General features: G+C 32.3%; 1 non-coding gene across 1 annotated transcript; it reads left to right on the top strand.

The window, feature by feature from the left end:
- The first annotated feature begins 5,789 nt into the window (after positions 1-5,789).
- LOC139856691 (small nucleolar RNA R71) lies at positions 5,790-5,896 on the top strand. The gene has a single exon (XR_011762156.1). It is a non-coding gene; the product is annotated as a small nucleolar RNA R71 (small nucleolar RNA).
- The last annotated feature ends 2,104 nt before the right edge of the window (positions 5,897-8,000 follow it).

Raw genomic sequence — 8,000 nt, 5'->3', positions numbered from 1 at the left:
TGTCCATAATAGTCCATCGGTCATAATTATAAAATGCTCGTCAAATTAACCTTATTTCCGAAGTCAAATATTCCAACTAATTAGGGATTCGAACTGTAACAAGGTTTTAATACTTTGTTAATAATTATACCAGGTTATCGACTGTGCGTAATTCAAGGTTTTAATACTTTGTTAACAATTACACCAATTATCCTTGTATGTAATCCACCCCTGTTTTAATGAGATATAAATATTAATTTACCCACTTGATCAGAATGAATAATTAATTACCCAACCCGAATAATTAATTAAATGATCGTAAAAGATGTCGTATAAACGTCACTAAATAGGACATACATAATCATTTTAATAATTATTAGATTAACGAAGATAGGTTCGACAGGTTCCAATGAGTTGTCGCTCAATTAGACAATACTCCCTACCTATTAATAGTCATAGTCCAATGTCCACAAGTGTCGGTCTTTTGTCCAAACCTTAATTATGGTACAAAATCTAATAACCCCGTCTTAATATTTAGTCTAACATCACGATTACTTTGGCTCAAATAAGCATAATAATAACTTAGTTACGAGACATTAATTTAAAAAGGAAGAACATAGCTTACAGTGGTGATTAATCGCGTAGCGTTGCACGGACAGAATTTCGACTTAAAACCCGTAAAACATTTCTTACAATAACCCAATTATTATTAAATTTAAATTAAAATTAAAATTAAAATTATAAATATATATATTTATGTTACAGATGAAGAGAAGAGAAAAAGATGTGTTTCATTCGCTGAAAAAACGTTGCAATTTATAGATGTGGCCAGCCATTTGGGCTCATGCGATCGCATGAAATATGGGCATCCTGGCCATGCGATCTCATGGCCAGCTGGATTAGCTGACATGTTTTTGTTTTCTAGTTTGCCGACGTTTTATATATAATATATATATATATATATATATATATATATATATATATATATATATATATATATATATAATTTTAAGAATTATTTATATATTATATTATATTTATGTGCATAGTTGACTTGTAATTTTAGCTCCGTTGCGTCGCGCGTTGATAGTTGGTTCATGTCCCGGTTCTGGATTTTCGAACGTCCTTGCGTACAATTTAATATCTTGTATTTTGCATTTTGCGGCTCGTACTCTTGTAATTTTGAGACGTTTCTCATCAATAAATTGAACCACTTGAATTATATCTTGTACATTTGAGCTTTTTGGTCATTTGCATCTTCAAATCGTCATTTTCTTCTTTTGTCTTCGCACTTATTTATTTAAATGAATATTACATAAAAATAGAACAATTACAACTAAAAGCTTTACATATTAGAAGGATATTGTGCCTAAATATATGTTCATTTGAAGCACTATCAAATATCTCCACACTTGAATGTTGCTTGTCCTCAAGCAATACAGAACTTGAAATTAAATCACACTTCACTCGAATCACTTTTTTATTCTCACACTTTATACATCAGTGATTTTGATACGGCGATATAAACAATGATAGTAACGATGTGGTTTACAGTCCCACATGACTATGAAAATTTAGATCCTTTAAGAAAATTGGATCTTTATAAAAATATTTGATCTTTTGAAAATTCAATCTAGCTTTTACCCTAGATAAGTTTTCCGGAATAACCCTTCACCGGTGTTTGCAAAATATTTTTGTGAGTTTCAGATTTGAAAATTTTAGCTCAAAACTTGTGGTTTTGTGTCACCCACTTGCTAACCTTGTATTAGGAAAGCAACACGTCCAGTATACTTGCTCCGTATATTACCTTTCGGTAAACTACCGTCCGGTTGTAAAGGAAAGCGTTGAACAAGCAACTGTTAAGGCAATGTCCCGTGACATGCTTTTGATTATGGTCTATATCGTGTCGGATGCAATTACTATCCTTTGTAGGAGCAATAGTAAAGATCACCCTATAGTTTTTCGGTCTGGCACAAGGTCCTGTCTTCGACCATGCTATGCAACCACCGTTCTTAGGGTTGACACCCGAATTGGTTCAGGTGACCTAATGAATTCTAGGTGAATTCTTAGGATTTTACGTTCAATGGTAATGAACGCATTAAAAATAGGTTTTTAGAAAACAAATCGGTTTTAATTTTGATCAAAATATTTTCTCGTTCAAGCTCGAGTTTAGATATCATCGAATTCCATGAGTTTGTAATTCTCAATCTTTAAGGTCAATCTCAAGGATTGAGTAATATCAGTCTTAAAAGCTGATTTTTAATCTTTAAGGAGATTATCCTTTTCTGGGGGTCTGATTCATTAGTCTTATCAAGCTAATTTGCACGGTGCCCTCCCCATTTTACGAGACAGATCCTCTCATGGTTAGGATAAGTCTGACCACTTGGCGACCCTGTTTGATGCTGAGGTCCGTGGATTTCCTGCTGATTTTAGAGATGACTTTTCTAGATTTTTTGTCAACCTACAGCTGGTCTGGACGACAACTTCCTGACCTAAATCAAGAAGCACGTGTCTTTTTCGGAAGACTTTACTTCCTTTTAATGATGGAATTGATTCATCGTGTAGATCCATCTTTCTTTCAAATATATTACAGTAAATCGGGTAAAACTGATTAAAATCGTCCAAAACAAAAGTACCTGTAATAATCTTGTACAAACATATGTGATATGTGTTTAAAATAACTTGGTAAATTCTTCCCTCACTTAGCTTTTATTTATTTTTTTTCTTTGCTTTTTTATTCTCCTCTATTCCATTTTAAATGAATTCTAACGTTTTGGGTTGTTTCTCCATTAATGTTCTCTCCGAGGTAACAATAATTTCGGCATTAACACTTAGTTTTATCGTTCATAAATATGTACAAACATGATTTTGAATTCATTTTATTGAAATTTTTTCAAATTTTCACAAAATTTGACAAATAAACTAAGTGTAAACCCGAGAGAATTTATAACCTTTCTCCACACTTGAGATCATGCAATGCCCTCATTTGCATGAAATCAGACTATAATTATAAATTCATGAGGGTGATTAGTGTAGAAAAGTGATTAAAAATACCCAGTTTGTAATTACTAAGGTCGTCGAATGATAGATGGTGCGCCTCATCGTTCATTCCTTTTGTTATAATTTCACATATGTTTTGCGTCTTATCGTCAAAATTAGTAGCTTTTGCTGAACTTTAATGTCAGTCTTTGAAAATGCGCTGTTTTACCCTGTTTTGTACATAAGATAAACTACAAACATATATATATATATATATATATATATATATATATATATATATATATATATATATATATATATATATATATATATATATATATATATATATATATAAACTTTTATTTATTAAAACAATTTAAATGAATAATTTTATTTAAAATTTATGTTTCCTTTTACTTTAGGTAGTTTCAGTATGTTTACCTAGTCCGTCCCTCGACAAAATTTAAAATTTGTCGTTTTTAAAGCGATTGTTTTAAAAGCAAAGATTTTTGGGTTTTTTAATTTTTTTGGTATACTTTAGATCAATAAAATTAAAAATAATGATAACAAAATTTTTTGCCCCGCCCTCGGGTAAAGCAATTTCGGTTTCATTAACTAGTCTTTAACTTACGACGAATTTTAGAAATCATTTTTTTAAACATAATGAAATAAAGTAAATATTTGTTTTTAAATTCACACAAAACTTAAATTAAATAAATGCGTATTAATTTAATACAAAACCTACAAAACAAAAATTCAGAATGGGGGGAGAAAACTAGTTCTTTAGTGTTTGCTAGTGGAAAAGACCAATCGGATTCCATTCTCGGAACTACACGAGAACAGAACAAATAACTCTAGACAGCATTATTTCTTAGAACATTTGAATCTCCCCACACTTAGGTAGCTGTGGTTTTGAAATTGTAATTAACTTCATCGTCAATATCTTTTGGACCATAATCAACTTGCATATCTGTGACTTTTGCTTTAAGCCATTGGTCGGATTCCTGTGTAATATCCACAAATTCAACTAGTTTCGCCTTTTCTTTAGGCGATAGATTGGATACTAACCGGTTACATAACTTAAAGTTCCCCTTGGTTCTAGCATCGCGAATCCGTTTAATAAGTTTCTTCATTGAACTGTTAATAACGGAGTCATTTAATTTCGTATCAATAACGGGATTCTTTGTTATCAAGTCATCATTAGGTGTTACTTTATCTTCCCCACACTTAGGCGTTATATTATTGTTAAGCACTATCGTTGGAGTTGGTAAAACAACATGGTTCTTACCAATCGTTTTTGTTGGTTCAGCGGTTTTAGTTGGTGGAGATTTAGACTTTCAACTCACAAAGGTGATCGATTTTCATCATTACTAAGTGTCATTCTACCCTCTCTTACATCAAATAACGCCCTGGTGGATGCTAAGAATGGTCGACCTAAAATTAGAGGAATGTTTGAGTCCTCTTCTATGTCAATGACAATAAATTCGACTAGAAAGGTTAAATTACCCACTTGAACGGGTAGGTTGTCAGCAATTCCAACTGGGTGCCTAATAGTTTGATCAAAGAGTCTAACACTCATTTCCGTTGGACTTAACTCACCTACTCCTAATCTCTTATATAGTGAAAGAGGCATAACACTTATACTCACACCTAAATTTGCTAGTGCATCATACATGACACGATCACTATGTAGACAAGGAACAATAAATTCACCCGGATCACCCAACCTGGGTGGAGGTTTTGGTGGAACTGTCTTCACCGGGTTTATTTTTACGATTTTTATTTCTTGTACTTTCTTATTCTTCTTCTTCTTTCCAGAGGTATGACAAACTTTATTACATATTACTTGCTCATACTCAGCCCCTTTTCTTGGAAATGGGATTGGTGGTCTGTATGGTGCCACCACTGGCTTTACATACTCGGTTGGTGGTGGTGTTGTAACTTCTTCATTGTTACTCACATCTAAAACCTTCCCATCTTCTGGTGTTGGTTTTTCAGAATTTGTTGACACCATATTAACATTCTCATTTCGAGGATTTACTTCAGTATTACTTGGTAGCTTTCTTTATTCCCTCTTACTCATCATGCTAGCAAGAGTACCTACGTGTTTTTGTAGATTCAGAATGGAAGCTTGTTGAGTTCTTAATGACTGATCAAACCTATCATTTGTTTGGGTTTTAGTTGTAATAAATTGTGTTTGAGACTCCATTAGCTTTGTCATCATTTCTTCTAGATTTGACTTTTTCTCTTCGGTTTGTTGTGGTGGTTTATACAAGCTAGGTTTTTGTTGATTGAAAGTGTTGTTTTGAGTTGGTTGGTTATTCGGACCTTGTTGGTTGTACGAGTTATTGTTGGGTCCATTTAGATTGTAAAGAATGTTTTGATTTCGATTGAAGTTTGGCCTTGGCGGTTGATAATTATTTTGATAATTATTTTCCGGCCTTTGGTTCATGTAGGAAACATTCTCATGTTGTTCAATCGTTTGCTCAATGTGACAATCTTTCATTAAGTGTGGTCCACCGCATTGCTCACAACTGATTCGTATTGCGTGAATATCTTTATTCATCTTTTCCATTCGTCTCTCGAAAGCATCTATTTTTGCGAAAACGGAATCAAAGTCATGGCTAGAATCGGCTCTAGCCACTTTATATGAACGAAAAATATCTTTTTCCTGGTGCCACTCATGCGAGTGGGAGGCTGTGTTATCAATGATTTTGTGAGCTTCGGTTGTGGTTTTCTTCATAATGGAACCACCAGCTGTTATGTCGATGTCTTTTCGTGTAGCAATGTCGCATCCTTGGTAGAATATTTGTACTTTTTGATAAGTGTCTAAACCATGTTGCGGACATCCTCTCAATAACTTTCTAAATCTTGTCCATGCCTCATATAATGTTTCATTTGGCTTTTGCGCGAACGTAACAATTTCTCCTTGAAGTCTCACGGCTTTAGATGCCGGAAAGAATTGTTTAAGAAATTTTTCAACTAAAACATCCCATGTGTCAATCGCCCCTTCAGGTAGCGATTCTAACCAATCTTTGGCTTCTCCCTTTAAAGTCCAGGGAAATAACATGAGATAGATCTGTTCATCCTCAACTTCTCTGATTTTGAATAGAGTACAGATCCTATTAAAGGGTCGAAGATGTTCATTTGGATCTTCTTTTGGCGTACCACTATATTGGCATTGATTAGTTACCATGTGTAGGATTTGTCCTTTGATTTCATAATCTGGTGCATTAATGTCTGGCTTAATAATGGCGTGACCTTGGCCCGTGCGTGTGGTTCTCATTCGGTCTTCCATACTTAGAGGTTTCGTTACTTCCATAATTGAATTTGTTGAATCTGAATCATTAGAGGATTCTGATTTAATGATTTCTTCCTCGACAATTTCTGGATGAGTAATTTGTGGTTCCGGAGGAATGATTAGTGGTTCAGGATCTCTAAATTATCCTTGAATATCCTCCGGGTTCTCAATTTTGAGGTCGGGTTCAAAAAATGGATTATCGAAAATTTGAATTGGAGTACTTAATCGACTTGATGATGATTCTAAAGAAAAATCGACGGCGATAATTTTGGCTAGATGTCTTGATCGAGTTACAGGTGGTGAACGTATGAAAGGTGGTGAACGTTTTGCTCGGTGCATTCACTGAATATCCTATTAGTTATAAAAGATAAAAATTATATAAGTTATCAAATTAATAGACTTTTCTGATTTTGCCCACGTTTCGAATAGCCAATAGATGCAGCAGGTAGCCAGGACCCTTTAAATCGGAAGCCCACAACTCGCCACTAACAAATCCAACTATTACTACGAACCAGAAAATTTTGGATGTCTATCAATTTAAACACTTAAAATATTTTGTCGTCGAAGTTTTGAAGAAAAAAAATCTATGTCCTAAAAACTAGAGCGTCGAGAAATAAGAAAGAAAAAGAGAGCGTCGAAAAATTAAGCGTCGAAAAATTAAGCGTCGAAAAATAAAAGTCTAAAAACTAAAATTTAAAACTTACGTCTAAAGGTATTAAAGCTTAAAAGGAATTCTATATCCAAAACGGCAATAACTTAAAAAGGCACTAAAACTTAAAACGGCGTCGCAAAATTCTAAAGCACCTAAATCTTAGTCTAAAGAAAAAGCACTTAAGGGATTTTACGGCAAAGCCTAAAAATATAGAAATAAAAATAAACTATGGCTTTTACTATATCTTAAAACTAGTTACGAGCGAAAAATAAACAAATAAATGATTAAAATATACAATTTATAAAAAGATAAAAAATAATAAAATTACTTATTTTTATAAAAATATTATTTTTATATTATTATTTTATAAAAGTATTAATTTATTATATTAATAAAACTAAATATAACTTAAAAATACAAAATAAATAACAACTAAACTAAATTATTATTAAAATAAACCCTAATTAGGTAATTAATAATAATAATAATTAATTAACTTAACCCTAATTCGGCTGTCCTAGGTTTCAGACATGATTATTATTATTATTATTATTATTATTATTATTATTATTATTATTATTATTATTATTATTATTATTATTATTATTATTATTATTACATACTAGTTTATAACTCGCGCATTCGCGGGTATTTTATCATGCAAGATTCTAAAAAGATTATTATTAAAAAGTAAAGACATCAAAAATCTCGATTCTAAGAATATTCGGAATCATAACTAAAAAGGTATGCCCATGGAAATTGTTAATTAATAGAAATACATACCCCTTTGGCTATTTAGAGTAAACAATCTTCTATTGATGATTGAAGTGAAGTATTGATGTTAAAGCAGAGGGGTACACGAAATAGTTATATTTTGATTACGAAATACGATACAATTTACTCAAGTTTTATTTATTTATATAGATGGGATATACTTAAATCTTGCTACAACACTTATAGGCAGTGTACCTAATCGTAGAGTAGTGTAGTTTTTAGTAAGTCCGGTTCGTTCCACAGGGAGCTAGCTAAGTTTAACGCTATATTTTTATAGAACTATATTTTTACAAAATATATATAATTATATATAGG

This window comes from Rutidosis leptorrhynchoides, chromosome 6 (assembly GCF_046630445.1).
Source record: "Rutidosis leptorrhynchoides isolate AG116_Rl617_1_P2 chromosome 6, CSIRO_AGI_Rlap_v1, whole genome shotgun sequence".
NCBI classification, from domain to species: domain Eukaryota; kingdom Viridiplantae; phylum Streptophyta; class Magnoliopsida; order Asterales; family Asteraceae; genus Rutidosis; species Rutidosis leptorrhynchoides.
Note: the sequence above shows the minus strand (reverse complement) of the source record. Positions and strands in the feature narration are given on the sequence as shown.